Source organism: Desmodus rotundus, chromosome 5, assembly GCF_022682495.2.
Source record: "Desmodus rotundus isolate HL8 chromosome 5, HLdesRot8A.1, whole genome shotgun sequence".
NCBI lineage: Eukaryota > Metazoa > Chordata > Mammalia > Chiroptera > Phyllostomidae > Desmodus > Desmodus rotundus.
The window spans coordinates 81,065,529-81,088,667 of NC_071391.1; the positions used below are offsets into that span (position 1 = coordinate 81,065,529).

Consider the following 23,139-nt stretch of genomic DNA (forward strand, 5'->3'; position numbering starts at 1 on the left):
GTCTGACTCCACTGGTGCTGTTTTCATTTTGTCACCAACAGTATGGGTCACAGTGTCTAATCTCCCCGGGTATACTAAAAAAGCTAAGGATCATACACTATCCTGATAACTCTCTGAAGTAATGCCTTAACGTTTAGCCATTCTTTCCTCTGTTATAGGTGTTCACAAAGTGTGGTCTCCTGCAAGCAGCATTAGCATCAACTGGGAACTTTTTAAAAATGCAGATTCTCAAGCCCACCTCAGACTTCCTGAATCAGTAACTCTGGAAGGTTGGGTCAGTATTCTATATTTTAACAAGCCATTTAGATGATTCTAATACACATTGAAGTTTGTCTATAACATTCTAAAGTTTTACAACTGTACATTAAAGTAAATAGAAGTAGCATATATTTCTACTTCAAATAAGGTGAACTTCTGAGAGTTGTTCCATCGTTTCCTGTGGTTTTTGACCTATAGCTTCCTTTCCTAATATGTAAGTTCTATTATACTCACTAATTACTAGTTAAACACATATTATGTAGAAGTGAATAACAAGGCAAGTAAGTCAATCAAAGTCCTTTAAAAGAAAAGGGAAAGAGAGTTTCTATGTTTGATATTATGGCCTGGAATTAAGCAGAGAGAAAAGGCCCATCACAGAGAAAAAGTCCTTTTTATTTGAAATTCTTTTGGGTGGGGGAGCAGGAGGAGGCAAAATGGCATCTTTTATTAGGCAGTAATTTCAAATTTATAGAAAATAAGAATGAAATTTCACAAGGCTATCAAACAATTAATGGCCAACACAGCATTTTACATAGTTTAGTTTCTTAAATGCCTGATAGGAGAATTTTGCAAGGGGAAAAATCATTTTCTGCATTTTTATTTTAGATATTCAATGAATAATTGCTTTTTGATTATAATGATAAAGCACTAAATAGCAGGACAGTTTAGTCTAGGCATCCTCAAATTATTACTCAAAGGGTCCGATATTAAGTATTTTAGCCTTTGTGGGTCATAGGGTCTCTGTAGTCAACTTCAACTGCCTTGGTAACACAAAACCAATTATTGACAATACTTATATGTATAGGTGTGGCTGTGATCCAGTAAAACTTTATAAAAACAGGCAGCCTGTCCAGGCCATAGTTAGCTGACCTGGGTTTATGCAAAACCTCTAAAATATTTAAATTCTTATAAATAATGGCTAATCTGAAGCAATTATTGAATTAAATTTTTTTTTGCTTGGGGTTAGAATAGACCAAAGGTTAATTACATTATTTTTTAAAATGGTTTACATTTTAAAGCAATTTCAAAGAATTTTCATACATACTAACTCATTTTACACCTCACAATAATACTTTAAAATAAGATTTGATTGTGGAGGAGAATCCACCATGAGTTTAAAATATTTTTCTTTTTTGGAATGGACTTATTGATGTACACTTTAAAGATCTACATAGAATTATGAGAAGAGATGCCTCACGACTTTAGCGACCTAAGCATTGGTTACCCACCCCACCCCCAACATTCATGCAGTAGAATTTACTTGAGTAAAAATAAACATCTCAGCACTCACATACTTTAAAGTGAAAAAATTCTTTTGCAGAAGAAAACAAAAATACAATTAACCTTTGTTCTTTTTAAAACTACAATCTTAATCAGTGTTTCCTACTTAAAAATGTATTTCTCAATTATGTGACTCTGAAGTGTTTACTTTTATTCTGAGTGCAATGTAGATATGTTTATTTTAGTGTCTAGAGTATGGAAATGGGGAAGAGGAGTAAGATTATAACCTTCTATTTAGCCTCTTACTATAGCCTGATTAGGATTTACAAATGATAATTAACAGAGCTCTAATATGATCTAACAAATACAAGCAGAGTCTAAGAATTAACCTGCTGTATGCTTCGTATGTCTGAACATTCCATTTTCAAATAGCTTTGTGAAGCTATTTCTGAAAGGCAGAAAGTACATTTTAGCCTTAATCATTTTTTTAAAAAACTAGATAATAGTTCTCATGAAACCTGGCCATAGTAATATCTTAATAGTTATTACCAACTTAATAACTTAATAGTTATTACTAAGGCTCATTCTAAAAGCAAATCCACATTTAGGTAGTTTTAGAGGTGTCATTTTTTCATCTTAGACCACAAAACAGAATAAACTAAAATTTACAATAGAATACTTCTTGGAAATGTCTATGTTTACACGTGGCAATCAATTAATGATTATGATGACAAGTACTAGGTAGGACCTTGACAACCTCTCAAAGCCTAGCCCATGGTCACTGCTCATTCCAAATGCCATCATTTCTATGGAAATTTTCTCTCAGATGAATCCTTGATTGATATCTCTTATGTGCTATCTAGCACTTATATCCTGCTTTGAAATTCTTAAATAATCTCATTCAACATATATTGAATATATGATACCGTATAATTAATTACTTGTAATAGTGATACAGGTTGCCTTTTCTGGGTGTATGCCATGCACAGGCCCTGGAGATAGATGTGGTCCCTAGCCTCAAGGAGTTAGCAGTGTGATATGGGAATTAGACAAGCAAACACAATGATAAACCAGTGAAACAAGTGTGATTAGAGATAGGCAAAGTACTGGGAGCACAGAGAGAAGTAAAAATAGGAGCCCCTATCTGACACTGGATTGGTTAGGAAAGTTTCTTGAAGGAACCAAAGTCTTAAAGGATGGACAGATCAATGAAGGCTGAGAACAGTCTAAGCAGAAAGAATAGCATGCCAAATATGCACGGTGTGCTTCAGTTACTGGGGTGGTTCAGAAAGGCTGGAGTGACAAGGGCCTGGGGAATAGCAACAGCAGATGGATTTTAGATGTTTCTTATCACATTTAGATTTTATCTGAAAGCACTAGAAGTTTAAGCAGGGCACTGTGTTTTGTAATATATTGAAGAAAATGGAGGAGGGCAAGCTTAGAGGAAGGAAAACCTTTAGTAATTTATTGCAGTAATCTTAGGCAATAAATGTCACGGCACTGTGCTGGCAGTGAGAAAGGCACAGAAGACAAAAATATTTAAAAGATATTAAAATATAGATAAAATTTGCAAACTCATTAGTTGTGAGATGAAGATGGAATTAACTAAGAAAAAGAATATAGACTTACTGCCCAAACCTTTTTAAATATACTTATTTTATTTATTTTTCAACCAACAAATGACCTTTGTATGTGTGTTGGCTAGGCATTGTGTTCAATGGTGGTGATACAGGGTAAATAAATTAAGATTTATCCTTTCCTCTTGTGGAACTTTGAGTCTAGTTATACTGTCAGCTACCTACACTTTTTTTTTTTAATACTTCTCATGCCATGCATTCATAGGGAATGGGTTCCAGCAGCTCAGGCTCCTTTCCATTGGTTCTCACACATTGTGCATCTCTGGGAGGAGCACACTGGCACTTCGGCTGAACCCAGGTACCTTTCTCTTTGGCTTTCTTACTTTTCTGATCATTTTTCTTCACATATTTTAGGAAGTTATCTTGGCTCTTAGAGTGCTTAATATGCTCAACACGTACATTAATTCTCTTGGCAAGAATCTTGCCCTTGTTTGTTCACAACAGTGTCCACTGCATGCTGGGTGACATTGTGGACTCCTCCCCTTTTGCCCTGGTAACAGTTGTGGGGCATTCCTTTTTGAACAGTGCCCATTCCCTTGCTGTCTGCAGTATCACCTTTCTTGTAGATTGGCATGTAAGTGACCAAAGAAGCAACTCCATGTTTTCTAAAAGGCCTAGAGAACATATAGCGGGTGCCTTTCCTCTTTACCATTGTTGTTGGTCATTTTGGCGAATTACTGGAATTTGGTGGTGCCAGCGGAAAGGGTTTTTTTAAACCTAGCTTAATTTTGAGTTATTTTGTAAATTATGGTAAAATACATGTAAAATAAAACTTACCATTTTAAAATGTGTAGTTCAGTGGCAATTAGCACATTTACAATGTTGTGCAACTATCAACACTACCTACTTACCAAATATTTTCATCATCTCCAAAGGAAAACCTGTATTATGCAGTCACTCCCCATTGCCCACTGTATCCAATACCTGGCAACTACAAACTTCAATATTCCTCTATAGATTTGCCTACTCCAGATATTTTATATCATATAATATGTGTGGCCTTTGGTGTCTGATTTCCTTCACTTAGCATAATGTTTTCAAGGTTCATTCATACTGTAGCATGTAGCAGTACTTTATTCCAATTTATTGATGAATACTATTCCATTGATGGTATTGATATAGCACATCTGTTTATCCATTCATCCGTTGATGGGGATTTGGGTTGTTTCCATCTTATGGCTATTGTGAATACTGCTGCTATAAAAATTCATGTACATTTTTTAAATCTTTTTTTATTGTTTGAATACAGTTGTCTCCATTTTCCCGCCCATGTACCTATTTTTGTTTGAACATGTGTTTTTCTTTTTTGTATATACCCAGCAGTGAAAATGCTGGATCATATGGTAATTCTATGTTTAAGTTACTGAGGAACTGCCAAACTGTTTCCATAGTTACTGTACCATGCTAAATTACCACCAGCAATGTATGAAGGCCCAAGTGTTACTTTTGACTCTTCTTTCTTCTGTTCCCCACACATAATTACATCTTATGTTTACAGGATATACTAACTAAAAAATAAAATCTCTTCAGTCTAGATCCTTATAACCTCTACAATTGTTTGCAATGAACTCATAACTAGATTCTCTACTTCCTTACTCTCTCTTCTTCAATCTATGCTACTCACTTCTCATTCTATCAAATTAATCTTTCTGATGTATATTATCAATGCTCATGGCATGTACACTGTGTAAGAGTAAGCCCAACTCATTAACCTAGCATTCAAGTTCTAGCTGTTTTACCCGACATGGTTATGATGATATGTCAGAACTCTGTTATTACCTGTAAAGATAGCTCAAGTGAGTCTTAGAGAATAAATTAGTCCAGAAGTGATTTAGAAAAAAAGGAGATGACTACTGAAAAGAAGCTAAAAATACCACTATCGATATCAATATTATATTTTACTCAGCAATAAAAATGTGTCATTAGATATTCATGATTATCTCAAACAACTCAACATTAAAAGCACACTTTAAGGAAATCTAGTCTAAAGCAATTATCTGTCTTATTGATGTGATAAAACATGAGAAAGTGGTATTACATTTCCACAGTTATTATCTAAATAAAATCACATTCAAATTACCAAAAAAAACTCTACATAGAGATATAACATGATGTGGTTGTATGCAACATGTACTATTAACATGTACTGTTAATTTGGTACTATTCCACTTCCAAATTAACATCAATGATTAAATGATGCATCATGTAGCTCATATTACAGAGTCCTAATTCTGACTTGGTATTATAGAACAGAGCCTAGTAATCATGTTAATACCAGGATCAAAATGAACTAAGCTAGGATAAGGGCTTATAGGTTATATGAATGAATGGCTGGATAAATAGAGTAAGCAAGGCCTTAAAAGTAAGAAATATACAAAGGAAAACCTTTGCATTATCATCAAAATGCTGATCGGAACAAGCAGTATATGTGACATAATGAGAACAACAATCTTATATCAATGATGCCAATATTTAAAGAGCATGGAAAACATAAAAATTAAATAAGCAAAGACAGGATAGCAATATGGAAGGAGAGCGTGAAGGACAGAGAAGGACACTTTAATAAACAGTTATACTAACAGAGGAAAATCCATACATAGAAATATTATTTCCAAAGATGGGAGTAAACTACGTAACTTTTTAATAGCCTTGACACAGAAGTTGCTCAACAACATCTATTAGGAATTCACTTAGTCAAAAGTACTTGACAAGACATTACAAGAAAGGAGAGAACATGATCTTATGAGCATTGTCTCTGAGAACTTCAATTTAGTCACTTATGTGGACTTAAAAATACTGTGCATCTTTTTTTAATCCTTACCCAAGGACTTGCTTACTGATTTTAGAGAGAGGGGAAGGGAGGGATAGAGAGGACAAGAAACATTGATTGGCTGCCTCTTGTATGCACCCTGACTGGGGACTGAACCTGCAACCTAGGTAAGTGCCCTGACCAGGAGTCAAACCTGTGACCTTTCAGTTTAGCGACAATGCTCCAACCGAGACATGCCAGCCAGGGCAATACTGTGTATCTTAATTATCAACTAAGTAAAATTGGTGTGAGTCATCTTCTTGAATCAAATAAGATTGCCAAACATATTTATGCTACTGAAGGAAATTTATATGTATAGTGATTACAATGTGACATGGCTATATGTTTGTTTATTTATTAATGAACAAAGAACCAAGAACAAAGAACCAAGTCACCAATAGGCTGACTGGGCACTCCAGTAGTTTTGAGTAGTTTGGTTCAGGTAATAATTATATAATGATACACTGAAGGAAACAAAAGGGCCACACCTGATTATAGGTGGTTCTATCTACAATTTCTGGATCTGCTAAAAACATGTCATCTAGTAATACCTAATTAAAAAATTGAGAAATATCACACTATACCCATAAATTAGAAACTAAGGCAGAATACTCACCGCAGTGACTTAAGCTATCTACTACTACCTCCATCTCACAGTGCTAAAAGGTCAATACACAGGTTGAAACATAAATAAATTGATTCAAATAGTTGATTCATAACAAATAGAGAAGGCTTAGCTTTGACAGGAACCTTGAACTACTATTTTACTAAAAAATACCTATGTGATACATTGCAGAATAAGAAAGAATCACCTAATAAATACTCACTTTAAGGCATTTTAAAAAAATAAGGCAATGAATTGGTTGAAGTCTCTTAAAGGGAAAAAAGCTCATTTAAAGGCTTTGAAGTAAATTTTTGAGCACATTTTGGTTTGATGAACTTATTTCAAATTAAATCATTTGGGAAATAAAAGAAATAATTTTTTAGTAAATGTTAAATAGAAAGTTGAATATTAAGGGAATTTTTAAATTCAATGTGTGGTTTTTCTATATTGAGATGGCTAAACTATTTGATGAAGTTTAACTTTAAATTTTTTTTTATTGTTTAAGTACAGTTGTCTCCATTTTGGCCCCACCACTCTCCCCCACCCCACCGACCCACACCTCCCACCCACCCTCAATCCGACCTCCCTTTGGCTTTGTCCATGTGTCGCCCTTTATACATGTTCTTTGATGACCCTTCCTCTTCTTTCCCCCATTATCCCACTTCCTACTTCCCTCTGGTTACTATCAGGTTGTTCTTTATTTCCCTGTCTCTGGTTATATTTTGCTTGCTTGTTTGTTTTGTTGATTAGGTTCCACTTATAGGTGAGATCATTTGGTATTTGTATTTCACTGCCTGGCTTACCTCACTTAGCATAATACTGTCCAGTTCCATCCATGCTGTTGCAAATGGTAGGAGCTCCTTCTTTCTCTCTGCTGTGTAGAATTCCATTGTGTAAATGTACCATAGTTTTTTGATCCACTCATTTGCTGATGGGCACCTAGGTTGCTTCCAGCACTTGGCTATTGTAAACTATGCTGCTATGAACATTGGGGTGCATAGGATTTTTTGAATTGGTATTTAAGGGTTCTTAGGGTATAGTCCCAGCAGGAGAATTGCCAGTTCAAAAGGCTTAAGTTTTACTTTTAAAATCCCAAAGCATATTCCATATTTACAAATAATTTGCCCAGTCACTTATGTATTAATGATTGCCTACAGTGCATTAAGGCCCTGGAAATATAGCAGCCAATGAAGTGGCCAGAGCCATGCAAAGAATTTTACCTTTTATTATGAGTGAGATACAATGAGGAGATAATTTTGACAGAGAAGTGACATGATTTATTAGGTAAATAGCACATAGAGGGTGACAAAGAGGAAGCATGTAATAAACACTTGCTTAGAGAAAATTTAAAAGAAAATCACAATAATGAGTTGGCTAAAATCCCTTAAGTAAAAGCCCATTAGACACTTCTTGAAAACTAGTAACTTAGGAGAGAAATAATGGTGGTTTGGTAGTGGTGGATGTAATAATAGTTCTATACTAGATATATTTCAAAAGTAGAACCTAATAGGATTTGATGATAGACTGATTTTGGGCATGACTAATTGGGATCGGGTGGGATAAGGAATTGGTCTTGGACACATTAAGTTTGAATTACCTATCAGATACCAAAATGGAGATTTTAAAGCTATGAAAGAGATCAGATCATCTAGGGAGTTAGTTTAGGTGGAGAATAAGTTCAAGTACTAAGCCCCAGGACACACTAACAGAAGCTTCAAAACAAGGAGAAACTACCAAAGTAGAATGAGCTGGGTGTCTGTAAACAGAACCAAGAAGCCCAGGGAAGAAGGGAGAGATTTGGGTGTCCAAAGCTGCAGAAAGGTCAAGAAAGATGATTTGACCATTGGACCTAGAATTATGGCAGTCACCAATGACCTTGTCAAGAACAATTCTGGGAAATTTATGAAGAAATGATTCCAATTTGGTTAACATAAAATTTAGGTAATTGATGATTCTGCAGAGTCACCATTTAAATGGTCCCAAACCATACTGTCTTGAAAATAAGTGTTAAAAAGATGCTAGATAAGGCTGAAAATAGACAAAAGAAGTTCCTAAATCCATTAAAGTGCTAATAAAATGGTCTTAGCCAGTATTTGGTACAGTAATTATAAAGCTCTAACACTATTCTCTCATTATAACACATAAAACAGCTACATTGAATAGGGCATAAAAGTTATCTCCTGATTAGAGCAGATATTTTCATATATTTCAGAAAATTGCCCCTCCATAGTGCTAAGAAAGTACCTTCTTTCTGTCTGAGAATGGAAAGCATGCTTTCTTGTGCTCAGCAGCAGCAACTTTTATCAAATTCAAGCAGCTTTTCATAACATTGATGTTGAAGTCAAGAATCAGGAAAGATTCAGAACACTTCCTTTGACAGTCAGTGTATTTCAGTTTTCAAAAAGATGTTTTAAAACTATGTTGTACATGAAAGTCTCAAATAACTGCTCAAAAGCCTGGTATGCTTTCTGTTTCAACCTTTGGGGCTGAATCACCTTCCTGTCTACCAAAGTCATACACATAGAGGGTCTGGCACAAATAGCATCCCTTTTTTAGTACAAAATCATTAGCATGTAATTATATAACATAACAATATCACACACAAGCACACCATATGACAGGTGAAATGTTCCAATTAAAACTATAAACCACGACACCCATATTATTACCCTACCAACCACACTCAAGCAGGCCTTCCTTCTGCCGGACCCTGTATATATGACTAAATCCTTGAGTAGGATTTAGCAGTTGTTAGGGACACCGGTAGTTATGATTCCAGAAAAAGCAATAGGCTCACAAGTCTCTAATCATAACATGAAATGCTTTTTAAATAACTAAAGCTCAGCTGTTAGCTTGCAATAAAATATTCTCATTTGTCTTTTTTTGATAAAAGTACCCCATAATTCAGGCAACTGAGTTTTCCAGATTACCTGGTTGTTTTACTATACTAAAAGTCACTTATTGTAGGCAGAATAAAAAATAATAACATTAAAAAGACCATGTAGTCTGTTTTAGATAGGGCTGACATAGTATATTTTAAGTGCTCATGCAATCTAATCTTGACATGAACCTTAAAGCATTAAAATCTAACATACTTTCCAATTTCAAACAAAAGTAAACCCAAGTCTTAAAATAAAAGCTTTATATTGAACATATACAACATATACTGTCAACAAATGTTGTACTAAATATCTTTAAAGGGTAAAGAAAAACAACTTTTTATTTAAGAAATTGTCCGTTTTCCAATATTAATCCTTTTCACCTGGGGCCGTCACCATTGGTGCGAATATATGAATTAAATATGATATGACATAGTTCTTATAGGACAGGCATCTTATTTTTTAAAGGATGTGGATTTTAAATAACTTATTTTTTACCCTGTACAACTTTAACATCTTTCACCCAAACAAGAAACAAAACAAAATAAATACAGAAGTGGTTGAGTATTACAGAAAAAAACGGTAACAAAATACTAAGGGAGTTTAGGAGTCACAAAGTGTCCTTGGAATCAACCAGATGGTGAAGTGGGAAGAAGATCGGAGAGCAAGCAGGGAAGACAAGAGATCAGAAAAAGTTTCACAAAGGAGTCAGCATTTTGTGAGTTTTTCAGAGAGTAATGATTTGAACAAGAGATAAGAACTTGAGTTTAAAAAGAACAGGTGATTTGCTGAAGGTCACAAAACCACGTATTGCAAAGTCAGGCCTGGAACAAGTTTCCTATGCAGAAAGCAAGTAGGCCTTGGATTAGATTTTGGGAAGGAAGCAGTAGTTTTGGCAGTACTTTTCATCTAGTGTTTCTCATAATAAATAACCTTTGTCTATTTTTCCATTTTTCTGGTTGAAATAGGTCATGTTGAAAAAACATATTTACTCAAAGGACACTGAGAGCAAGAAAAAAATTGCAGTTTATGTTTAAATTACCTGTAATACTTGATCTTTCTCCTCTCTAAACACAGAGACTATAATGAAACCTTTAAAAAATTATCTGTACTCTGGTATATTACCAGTATGTGACTCAGGTGTTATAGTTACTTGTTAACTGAATGTACTACATATGTGCTCCTTAGTATGTTATTATCTTTTATGTTCTCTACTTATTTTGTACCTGTATGCCATGTTTCCCAAATTGCATGACAAGCTCCTAGTGATCACTTTACACTGTGTAGCAAGATAGGGTCCATGTCTTATTTCTGATCCCCTGTTTCTAGAACTATCACTTTCATAGAGTACTTAAATGTTTGCAAAATAAATAGGTAAGCAAACAAAAGTATCCTTAGTTTCTTTTCCGCCTACAAAAGTGGAGAAATCACTCAATTTATCATTCAGAAACAAAAACCAAATCCCAAAGCTACTTTGCTATGAATCTGTGTTGACACTAATACTTTTTGCTGGGGGTAGGGTCAGGGTGGGAAACAGAGGTCCTTTCCTCTTTTGATGGATGATTACCACAGTTGAGGGGGACACAGGGTAAAGAAAGTAACTAACTCTCTTGAGAGGAGGCAGACCCATTTGCTAGTTGCTCCTGTTCTCTCCCTAACTTTATATTGCAGTCCACCTTTACACTCACACCACTCTATTTCTGGAATCTTTTCCATCATTGCTCCTAAAAAAAATAAAAGAGGAAAGGAGAAGAATTCCAGAAAGATGAACATTTGACTTCATGCAATTTAGTTCATAGTGGCAGGACTTTCCTCAAATGATCAAAGCATTCCAAAAAGTGAGAAAAAGCTAAAAGCTGTTAGAAATAACCAAAGCCAACCATGTCTCTCTTGCCCAAGTTTACAGATTCTCAGACTTACTCCCTCCTCTCAAAGACTTGGTTCTGTGCACATGCACGAAAGCATGTGTGAAGATGCCCGGTGTGGTTCTGGAATTCTAACCCCTGATGCAAGGGCAAACCTTTCAGTTTTGCACCTTACGAAATACTGAACAAATGTTTGCTGAACTGAAATCCAAGTGAACTAAAGTAAAACAAAGAGCTTTAAAGCCCTCAACAGCTGGACACCAATCATGGGGAACCATCATATTAAAAACCTTTCATCATTCTCAAATTTTTTTCTCATGTTCAAATTATAAGAGATTGATTGTAATGATCATAAATTAATGCTATGGAACAAATGTTTTAATTTCTATTTTATTCAAAGCTTTAAAAATGTTAGTAATAAATGGAATACTTATAAATAACTGCTGGTGCATGTTAAAGCGTGAAACTCACATATTAAAAGCTAGACAAAATAAAAATTGACAGCTCAACTAAAACCAAACCACATTTTAAGTCATTTTTTACATAGCTAAACTGACATCATTGCCTTAACAAAGCACAAAGCACGCCTTGCATCTGCGTTGGTGGAGCTGAGCAGACACATATGTGGCCTAACTTATCTCCAGGCTGTGAAAATTTTAGTGTGTGGCTATAACGTGCTTTCTGTGACTATTCAGCACAAGTGATAAAGCAATATTGCCTGTCAGAGAGGCCTTGCCAGAAAGAAAGGTGAGTGGGAAAGTGCTCTACTGTTTCTATGATTCCCAATGAAATTATATCGGAAATACATTTCAGAGATTTCTGAATCTAGGGGTTTGAAGAAGACTAAAGAATAAATCTTCAAGCAGGTTACAACTGAATTTCAATGGAACTTTGATTCTTCTCATTTTTCAGAAAAAAGCTTCTCCACTGACCTCAACTCTGGGTATATACAGGGGGTGTTAGCATTTTACAAAAACAGAGTCAAATTAACTGCATTTGAGTTGCTCAGACTATATTCTTCTTTTATAACTAGAAAACTAAGTAAATATCCTAAGACAAAAAAACAAAAGGAGGGTGGTAGTGGTGATGATAGGGGGTGAGGAGGATAAGCCTTCCTCTTTTCTAGAACCAGAGCTTAATGTGTCCAAAATATGAGCTGAACAAAATCAGGGTCCCTGGCCTCCATGAAGACAAGGGCTTCAGTCTGTCTTATTCACTGGTATATTCCTAGCAGTGCCTGACACTGAAAATACTCAATAAATATTTGCTGGATGAATGATGATGATTAATGTCTATCTTGTTATGGTCCTGTAAAGCCCCTTACAGACAGTCATGGGTCTTCTCTGACACAGGAAGAGGCAGGTCTCTAAAATGGGTAAGAGTACCTAGTCTGACTTCTTACTCTTTGATCTGGTGCCTTAAAAAGAGTGGAGCTCTTTGGGGCTCGCTAAGAGAAAGGGAGAAAAGCCCTAACTGATAAATGACATTTTTTAATAGTATGTCATTGTCCTTATTTCCATAAGGCCAAGCATTCCTCTGAGTATCTTCCATGAGATGTTAACAGATGTCCAGCTATCCTACCTAGTCACTCTCTCTCACCTCACTTTATTTTTTTATACTAAGTACTACTTACTAATAATCTCATTTGTTTGTGTTTTGCTATCTATGTCCCGCTACTAGAATGTACGCTGCATGAAAGTTATCACAAATATTTGTTGAATAAATTAACAACTGCCAGGCACTGTTCTTTTTTTAAAATATATTTATTGATTATGGTACTACAGTTGTCCCATTTCTCCCCCTTCGCTCCACTCCATCCTGCCCACCTCCTCCCTCCCACATTCCCCCCTATAGTTCATGTCCATGGGTCATACTTATAAGTTCTTTGGCTTCTACATTTCCTATACTATTGTTACCCTCCCCCTGTCCATTTTCTACCTACCACTTAAGCTACTTATTCTCTGTACCTTTCCCCCCTCTCTCCCCCTCCCCCTCCCCTATTGATAACCCTCCATGTGATCTCCATTTCTGTGGTTCTGTTCCTGTTCTAGTTGTTTGCTTAGTTTGCTTTTGTTTTTGTCTTAGGTGTCATTGTTAATAACTGAGTTTGCTGTCTTTTTACTGTTCATATTTTTTATCTTCTTTTTCTTAGGTAAGTCCCTTTAACATTTCATATAATAAGGGCTTGGTGATGATGAACTCCTTTAACTTGACCTTATCTGAGAAGCACTTTATCTTCCCTTCCATTCTAACAAAAGCTTTGCTGGATACAGTAGTCTCGGATGTAGGTCCTTGCCTTTCATGACTTGGAATACTTCTTGCCAGTCCCTTCTTGCCTGTAAGGTCTCTTTTGAGAAATCAGCTGACAGTCTTATGGGAACTCCTTTGTAGGTAACTGTCTCCTTTTTTCTTGCTGCTTCTAAGATTCTCTCCTTCTGTTTCATCTTGGGGAATGTAATTATGATGTGCCTTGGTGTGTTCCTCCTTGGGTCCAGCTTCTTTGGGGCTCTCTGAGCTTCCTGGACTTCCTGGAAGTCTATTTCCTTTGCCATATTGGGGAATTTCTCCTTCATTATTTGTTCAAATAAGTTTTCAACTTTTTGTTCTTCCTCTTCTCCTTCTGGCACCCCTATACTTCGGATGTTGGAACGTTTCAAGATGTCCTGGAGGTTCCTAAACCTCTCCTCATTTTTTTGAATTCTTGTTTATTCATTCTTTTCTGGTTGGATGTTTCTTTCTTCCTTCTGGTCCACACCATTGATGTGAGTCCCAGTTTCCTTCCCATTACTATTGGGAAGGAAATAGTACATTTCCTGTACTATTCCTTTGTTTCCCTGTACATTTTCCTTTGTTTCTCTTAGCATAGCCTTCATTTTTTCATCTAATTTGTGACCAAATTCAAGCAATTCTGTGAGCTTCCTGATTACCAGTGTTTTGAACTGTGCATCTGATAGGTTGGCTATCTCTTCGTTGCTTAGTTATATTTTTTCTGGAGCTTTGATCTGTTCTTTCATTTGGGCCATTTTTTTTTTTGTCTTGGTGCACCTGTTACGTAAAGGGGTGGAGCCTTAGGTATCCACCAGGGCAGGGTAACACTCCTAGCTGCACTGTGATGCTGTATGTGGGGGAGGGGTCTGATAGGGATCAATGGTGCTTGCTCCACTCTCTGCTGGACTTCAGTCACTCCCTCTGCTACCCACAATCAAATTGGGCCCCTCTGGTGCTGATCCCCAAGTGGGAGGGTTTGTGCACATTGTAGGCCCCTGTGGGTCTCTCCAACAAACTCACCTGTGAGGCTGGGAGTTTCTCCTGCTGCCACCTCAACCCCCACAGGTGTTTTCAATCAGAAGTTTGAGGCTTTATTTCCCCGTGCTGTAGCCCTGGGTTGCGTGGTCTGTTTCACTCCCCTGCTGTTCCTCCTGGTTTATCTATGCACGAATGTGGGGCCACAGGGTCCTCCAGCCACCACCTTGTGGGGTCTGCCAGCTGCAGCCTGGCCTACCCCGTTCCACAATCCACCACCTCGAGGGGTCCGCCAGGTGCCGCTTTGCCTCAAGTCCTCTCTGCCTGACTGCCCATCTCCACCCCTCCTACCGGTCTGGATGAATGTTTCTTCCTTATCTCCTTGGTTGTTGGACTTCCATACAGTTCGATTTTCTGTCAGTTCTGGTTGTTTTTTGTTTTTAAATTGTTGTTGTCCTCCTTTTGGTTGTGCGAGGAGGCACAGTGTGTCTACCTACACCTCCATCTTGGCCAGAACTCATCCCAGGCACTGTTCTAAGAGATGAATGAGAGAAACAAAATCCTATCCCTTCTACAGTTTGTTCTGTGAAGACATAATATAATAAAAGGAAAAAGGAACCTGAGAGAAACAACAGGCTGAAGAGGTTTCTTTACCTCCCTATTTCCAGAGCTTTTACTATGTACAGCGAAAAGTGACAAAGAAACTTCTTCCCCTCACCTGAACATCTGACAGGAGTAATGTTTCCCACTTACACTGAACGCACATTGAGAAATGCAGTCCTGTGTGTGGCTTAGGTACTCCCATGTGCCTGCTGTGATGCTGGCATTAAGATTCTTATATCTACACTTGGGTCAGTGTCTTAAACTGCCAGTGTGGTGACACCAGTAGTAACTAGGAAGAGATCCTCAATGGTTTATAAAAGTCAAGGGATAAGATACTGAATTGAGAGTTCCAGTCATCCCTCCCTGCCTGGATATTCTCCCTCCACTTCCATTACAGGAGGATCTAGGTTTTATTTATTCAGCTTGAGAGTTTCTGAGCTTCTCCAATAATTTTATAAAATTCTTGGCCATTATATGTTCAAATATTTTTCTGCCCCATTTATGTTTGACATTATTCTATAGCTCCTGCATGCTTAACATCTTTTTTCTTTGTGTTTTACTTTTGAAAATTTCTGTTAATCCATCTTTAGGTTTACTGGTTATTTCTTCAGCTGTGTCAAGCCTGAGAATGAATCTGTTGAAAAAATTCACTATCTTTGATATCACATGTTTATCTTTAAGATTTCCATTTGAATCTTTTTTAGTTCCCATCTCTCTGCTAAAATTTCCCATCTGTTCATGAATGCAGTCTACCTTTTCCACTAGACCCTTGTAATTAGTCTTAGTTGTTTTAATGTCTCTGTCTGATAGTTCCAACAAATAGTTCATTTCTCAATCTGGTTGGCTGTTTTATCTTTCAATGTTGTTTTTTTTTCTTGCTGTTTAATGTTATGAAGTTTTTGATTGATTACTGGACATTGCTATAGAAGAACAATAGAGACTGAAGTAAATAGTATTTATTCATGGAAGTGGGCATGTATCTTCTATTATGCCATTAGCATGAGAAGCTGAATCAATTTAGTCAGTTGCCCAGTTGTGTTTGGGTTTTGTTGTTGCTATCTGTTTAACCTCAGCGTACAGACTTTAGATTCTTCTAGTGATGACCTACTGTTGCCTAGTGCTCAGTGTGAGTCCTGAAATACTGGAGCTTTTCTCACTGTCCCTGCTCCACTTTCAGCTTTTAGCAGTCCCTGAATGCCTTCCCTGTAGTGGGAGAAGGGAGGAGAGATGGGATGTCTTTCACCAGCTCTTGCTCTTGCCCTAGAAGTAGACCCTTATTGCTTGTTAGTCAGCATTAGGCTTTTCATGGGCACATGAGATTTTCAGTCCTCCTAGTCTGTCTAAATTTTTGGCAGAATATGTGCACCTGGACCTCTGAAGCAGGGTCTTCTGTTCCTGTCCCTCTTCAACACTGTGGCAGTCAAATTCTGCCTTGAATTTTTGACAGAAAATTCTGTCTTGGGCAGAAAAGAGTTTCTGCCTTCCCCCCTAAATGGGACTAGACCTCTTATTTTAATTGGCATAGAATCTGGGACTAAGAAGTTTCTCTGCCCTTCTCACATGGGTAGATAACCCATAACAGGGAACATCCGCCTAAGTCCTATAGGTGAGGAAGATGTTGCTTTCCAACAGGCAAATAGGTTTTGATTCTACCTCTCCTCAGGGAGCAATGGAACTTCAGCTGGGCCCTGATGGTGACAGGGTTTGTTATCCTTCTCTTGGTGGCTTAAGGCTTTTGCTTAATATGAAAGAAGGGTCTGAGGAATAAGGCAGTGTTTCATGCCTATCTCTCAGAGGAAACCAAACATTTTTTGCATACCTATATCACTTTGCATGCCTCTTTTCCATCTCCTGATTTACGTCTAATCTTTCTTGTGAGAAAACCAGTAGAGGCCTATGGAAAAGAAAATAAATGGGGCTTCCAGTTACTTTAAATTGATACTTTAGCCCACATTTGCCCTTTAAGAAATGCATTAAACTTTCAGTAGATTCCTTCTTACCCATTTTCATGATGGTTTCATCTTCATCCTCTGCTCTTCTAAAGGTGAAACACTTTATGTGTCCTATCTCTTTTCAGGGGGGCTTGTCGCTCTTTGGAATTTAGTTCACTTGGTTGTCTTACAAACTCAGTTCACTAATGAATTTAAGAAAAGTTATAATTTTGAAGACTATATGGCCTTTACTCATTGTTATGATGGGAATTATGGTCTTGAGGATTTATTTTATTAAGAAAAGCAACAGTCATTAGCCACTTAATATTTTTTCAACTCCTGGTCCTTCAGGATATAAGTTAAACCTTCTTTTCTCTTTTCTTTCTCCTCCTCTACTTCTTAAATCCATCCCAGTTCTAAATTTCTAAGATTCTGAGAATATCATAGAATGGAGGTGTAAATGTAGGCTAGAGCTATGTGGAAAGAGAACAAGAAACTAAACTTGACTATGAGGTAGTCTTTGGCCATTGAGAGAGACCCCTAAAGGAGTGATTATGTCACAATGTGTGGTAAGAGAGAAATAACATAGTTTAAATGAAAAATCATGATGGGAACTTAGCATGAGGAGTTGGGGGAGCTTGAAGAGGGAAGATAGAAAAATCTGGGCAGGAAAGTTGTCACAGGCATAAATTGAACTGATCCTTGAAGTAGTTTTCTAAGTGGACAACAGGAGAGGAGTATATTCGAGGAAAAGAGGTAAGTAAACCATAGAAGTGTTTAAGGCTATAGGTATGGGGGGGACAGAGAACCAAGAGATGAGGATTAATAACGTCAGTTTTGTAAGCAGACAGATCAGAGTTTTAAAGTTGGTCTGCTACTTCAAGAATGTGAACTGGACAGTTGGTTAAACCCTTTAAAATGCATTTTTCCAGTCTGTCAGATGGAAGTATTAATACTTACCAATCAGGGTGGTTGTGAGGATTAAATGAGATAATCCACCTAAGGTCCTAGCTAAGCACATATGGAACAGGTCTGTGCTCAACACATAATGGCTGTTACCACTATTAGCAGTGGTTCTCTATCAGAGGACAGAGGCACCGCACATCCTTTGCGGCAGTAGTTATTTGGGACGTTTCTAAAAATCTTAAGAAGTCTAAAGGGGTCACTTGCTTTAGAGTAACAACTGCTTTCATGTACCTTGAGTATAATCTTCTTATTCCTTAAGATATTACAGTTCCTATCTCGTCCTTGGCACAAAAACTACAATACATATTTAAAAGTAGCTCAGGAGAGAGTCCCTCCTACTGGAAACAGCAAGTAACAATTTACACTTGGCAAGTAGGAAGAACTACTAATTTCATCTGTTTCACTGTTGTCTACGTAGGAGGGAAAGCAGATTTTTAAAAAATAGAGTATGTGCTGAAAAACCATTCTTATTTACAGGATAAAGTTAAATCCAGGTTCACATAATGCAAACATTGTGCAACATGAATATATTGTTCAGCAATGACTCCATTTTTTTAAATGAAGACCAAAGTTTGGCCCAGGTCTACAACATCCAGGACTCATTTTGATGATGGTTGTGGTTGTGACCACATTTTCATCCTATGCTCTTCCGAAGGTGAAACAATTTATGTGTCCTATCTCTTTTCAGGGGGGCTTGTCACCCTTTGGAATTTAGTTCACTTGTTTGTCTTACAAACTCAGTTCACTAATGAAGTCATGAAAGGGTGGTTGTTTACTGTTTGCATTTGTCTTGGGCTACCAGAGCCTACAGTAGCTCTCTCCAGACATTCAGTAATCTTGAAGAGGCCTGGAAAACTGCCCTCCTGGTGTTGCTAAGGGTTAACTCTATTACCGGAATCTGATTCCTTGGGCTATGCTACCTGTCTATGGTTTAATCACTTCTGAGAAATAAGACTTGGCCTAGAGAATGCCCTAGAACAGTGGTTCTCAAATTTTAGCCTATATCTGAATTACATACTGAGCCCTAGTCCTAAAATTTTTTTGATTCAATATGGGGTAGGGCTCTATAGTCAATATTCCTAACATATTGCCAGGTGATGCTGATGCTCTTGGTTCCAGCATCGTGCTCTGAGGACCACTGCCCTCAGGAATTTTTGATTTCAGAGTGATGCTCCTTCTCATTACCTGAGGTATGTGTTAGAAGAGATCACTGTCACTGGTTTATAGAGAGATCTGTAAGAATAAGAGACAAATGAATAAATAATAACAGGGTAAGGCAAAGACTGAAAGGAAAGAGGAACAAATTGTTCTTCCATTATTTTTGAAAGGGGTTAACTCTGAGGCTAACTTAGGGGTAGGATAGGTAGAAGAGTGTTGGCAGGTCAGCCTTTTTTTCTAATTATTTTCATTATATCCTGGGAGCAGAAAGCCAATTTTATCCAAGCCTATCAATACTAGCTCCATCCTACTTCCTACACCAAGGTGGATTGTGTAGTCTCAGGAATACAATCTCTAAGGATAATATCCTGATCTTTTCCCAAATGTCACCTCCTCTCAGAACTAAAAGAGGTTACCCACATTACTAGGTGTCTATTTTTAATGCTTTAGAGGACAAGCTGGCACTTTGGCTATTTTCTTTATGGATTCTCTGTGCTTGATTACATTGGCCTCTTTTTCATCTCCCTGATTTTTAAGACCAGATATGAGAGAAAAATTGAGGCTGGAGGGACAGTGAAAACCTGGGCCCTAGTCCTAGCCCTAGCCCTAGCCCTGACTCTAATGCTCCCTTTCTGTGTGATCTAAGGTATTCAGTCTCACTCAGTCTTAGGCTCCTTGTTCACAAAATAAAAAGGACTGATGGAAAGATCTACATAATTATTTTAGAAAAGTCTTTGCAATTCTAAAATTCCATGATTTCTAAAACTCCACATTTCCTTATTAGCACAAAAAGAGAAATGTAAGTATCTGAAGACAAACAATTAAGAAAGTTTACATTCAATTTGAATTTGTAATTACCCTTAAAAGTTGCATAGTTCAATATAGTAGCTTCTAGCCACAGACAGAACATTCTCATCTAAAAAAATACTATTTGTCAGCATTGCTTTAGAAGTCTTAACCATAAAAAAGGAAATAATTCTCCTTTCCACTGACGCACATTTCTTTCCTTCTCCCTCCATTCTTTTGCCCTCACCTATAAAAATCTGTCTGGAATCATTGAAATAATTTCTTTAATCCTAAATTTATCTTACAGTTGTAGCCACAACTGTGCATCAGATATATGTAAATTTACAACAAAATTCTATTTCTAGAACATAAAATAATATAAGAATGAGTTCCCGAGTAGTATAATAGCCTCTAGAAATCTTTAAATTAGTAGTTTCTCATCTGAGTAGAAGAGTTTGGTAATGATTTTGATTTTAAACTAGGGGATTCTGGACATTATGTCATGCACAGAGTGGAACCATAGATATCAACCTCAATAGCTTGCTCCTTTAAAACCTGAGTTCCTCCCTATATTTTCAAGAGACCTCCTTTTTACACTTTGTTGTATTTGCCAACGATACCTTAGATAAGGGTTTGATCTCCAAAATTTATAAAGAATGCAAACAACTCCACACCAGGAAGACAAACGATCCAATTAAAAATGGGCAAAAGACCTGAACAGATACTTCTCCAAGGAGGACATACAGAGGGGCCAGAGACATATGAAAGGATGCTCAGTATTACTAGCCATCAGAGAGATGCAAATTAAAACCACAATGAGATACCACTTCACACTGGTGAGAATGGCCATCATAAATAAATCAACAAACAACAAGTGCTGGTGAGACTGTAGAGAAAAGGGAACCCTAATGCCCTGTTGGTGGGAATGCAGACTGGTGCAGCTACTGTGGAAAACAGTATGGAATTTCTCAGAAAACAGAAAATGGAACAGCCTTTTGATCTGGCAATTCCAATGCTGAGATTATACCCTAAGAACCCTGAAATACCAATCCAAAAGAACCCATGCACCCCAATGTTTATAGCAGCACAATTTATAATGGCCAAGTGCTGGAAGCAACCTAGGTGCCCATCAGCAAATGAGTGGATCAAAAAACTATGGTACATTTACACAATGGAATTCTATGCAGCAGAGACAAAGAAGGAGCTTATACTCTTTGCAAGAGCATGGATGGAACTGGAGAGCATTATGCTAAGTGAAATAAGCCAGGCGGTGAGGAACAAATACCATATGATCTCACCTTTAACTGGAACATAATCAACAAAAGAGAAAAGCAGACAAAATATAACCAGAGACATTGAAATTAAGAACAATGTAACAATAGCCAGAGGGGAGTGGGGAGGGGAGGGGAGAGAGGGGAGAGGGGTTTACAGGAGCTACTATAAAGGACACATGGAGAAAACCAAGGGGGAGGGTAGAGGCGGGGGAGGGAGGTGGGTTTGGCTGGGGTGGGGTGGAGGGATGGGGAGAAAAGGCATGCAACTATAATTGAATAACAATAAAAATTAAAAAAAAGAAACGTATAAAGGATCCATGTACAAAGTGAAAGGGGGAAAAGATGGGGGTGGGAGGTGGGGGTGGGTGGAGCAGGGGAAAGTGGTGGCAAGAAAATGGAGACAACTCTACTTGAACAACAACAAAAAAGGAATAAATATACAAATACAAAAAAAGGTTCTATGTGTCTATAGCAGTGTTGTCAATAACATAGTTTCTGGAGTCAGATACAGCTGAGTTTAAATACAGGCTTTGTCATTTACTAGTTGTATACCTTAATATTTAAACTCTAGGAGCTTAAAATTTCCTTATGTATAAATGAGGATAATTAAAAGTATCTATCTCATAGCACTGTGGAACTTAAAATGAAGCAGTTTATTTAGAGGCTCTAAGGAGACAACAAAATCACAAAAAGTTAACTACTGATATTAAAAAACACATGGGATTCAAATCATGCCCAAAGAACAGAATATCTATTCAGGGTCAAAATATCAACTCACAGATTACTTTCAAATTGCAAAGGGAAAAAAAAACAACTTTACAAAGGATATCAGATCATTTTAGCCAAGTAAGACAACCTGACATTACATACCTCCTGAAGTCATGCAATATGAAATACACTGAATCATTTATGAAGCATTCTTGACCATAATGATTGCTTGAATATAATCAAGTAGTTAGACACAACTTTCAATTTATAGGAAATATTGGAGAAATAAAGGAACAAATTGAATGACAACACAAAAAGACTGGACAAATCCAGAATGTGGGCAGCAGTGGCCAGCCTCCAGGTTGGTATGCCTTACCTGCCTATTGGTATACAAACCCTTACATGCCCTCCCATACTGTATTAGTGCTGGTCCCTATAACCAAGAGAATTTGGCCAAAGTAACACTATGTCACTTCCAAGATGAAGTTATAAAAATTATCCTAGCTTTCAGCTCCATTGTCTGTGTGCCCACTTATGTGTGTGTGCATGTCTTTCTCTTGGATTGTTTACTGTGGGGGAAGTTAGTTGCCATGTTGTTAGCAACCCTATGGAGAGACCACAGGGCAAAAAATTGAGGTCTCCTTCAGCACCAAGGCCATGTGGGCAAAGAACGGTCTGAAGTACATCGAGGAGTCCATGGAGAAGCTGAACAGATGGCACCAGTACCATTCCAGCCTACAATCCTGAACAGGGCCTGGATAATGCCCGGTGCCTGACTGGATTTCAACAAAACCTCCAACATCAACAACTTTTCTTCTGGTATGGCCAACAGTAGGGCTAACATCTGCATTCCTTGGGCTATTGGCCAGGAGAAGAAAGGTTACTTTGAAGACCTTCCCGACTTTCCCCCCATTTTTCCCCTCCCCTTCTTGACTGATAACCCTCCATGTGATCTCCATTTCTGCGATTCAGTTCCTGTTCTAGTTGTTTGCTTAGTTTTTGGTTTTTTTTTTTTTTTGGTTCTGTTGTTGATAGTTGTGAGTTTATTGTCATTTTACTGTTCATAGTTTTGATCTTTTTATAGATAAGTCCTTTTAACATTTCACAATAGAAGGGCTTGGTGATGATGAACTCCTTTAAATTAACCTTATCTGAGAAGTACTTTATCTGCCCTTCCATTCTAAATGATAGCTTTGC

General features: G+C 37.3%; 1 protein-coding gene and 1 pseudogene across 1 annotated transcript in view; both read right to left on the bottom strand.

The window, feature by feature from the left end:
* ARHGAP20 (Rho GTPase activating protein 20) overlaps positions 1–23,139 on the bottom strand; it is a 122,533-nt gene that overhangs the window by 63,034 nt on the left and 36,360 nt on the right. The window lies entirely within an intron of this gene.
* Positions 3,303–3,768, bottom strand: LOC112314215 (large ribosomal subunit protein eL21-like; annotated as a pseudogene).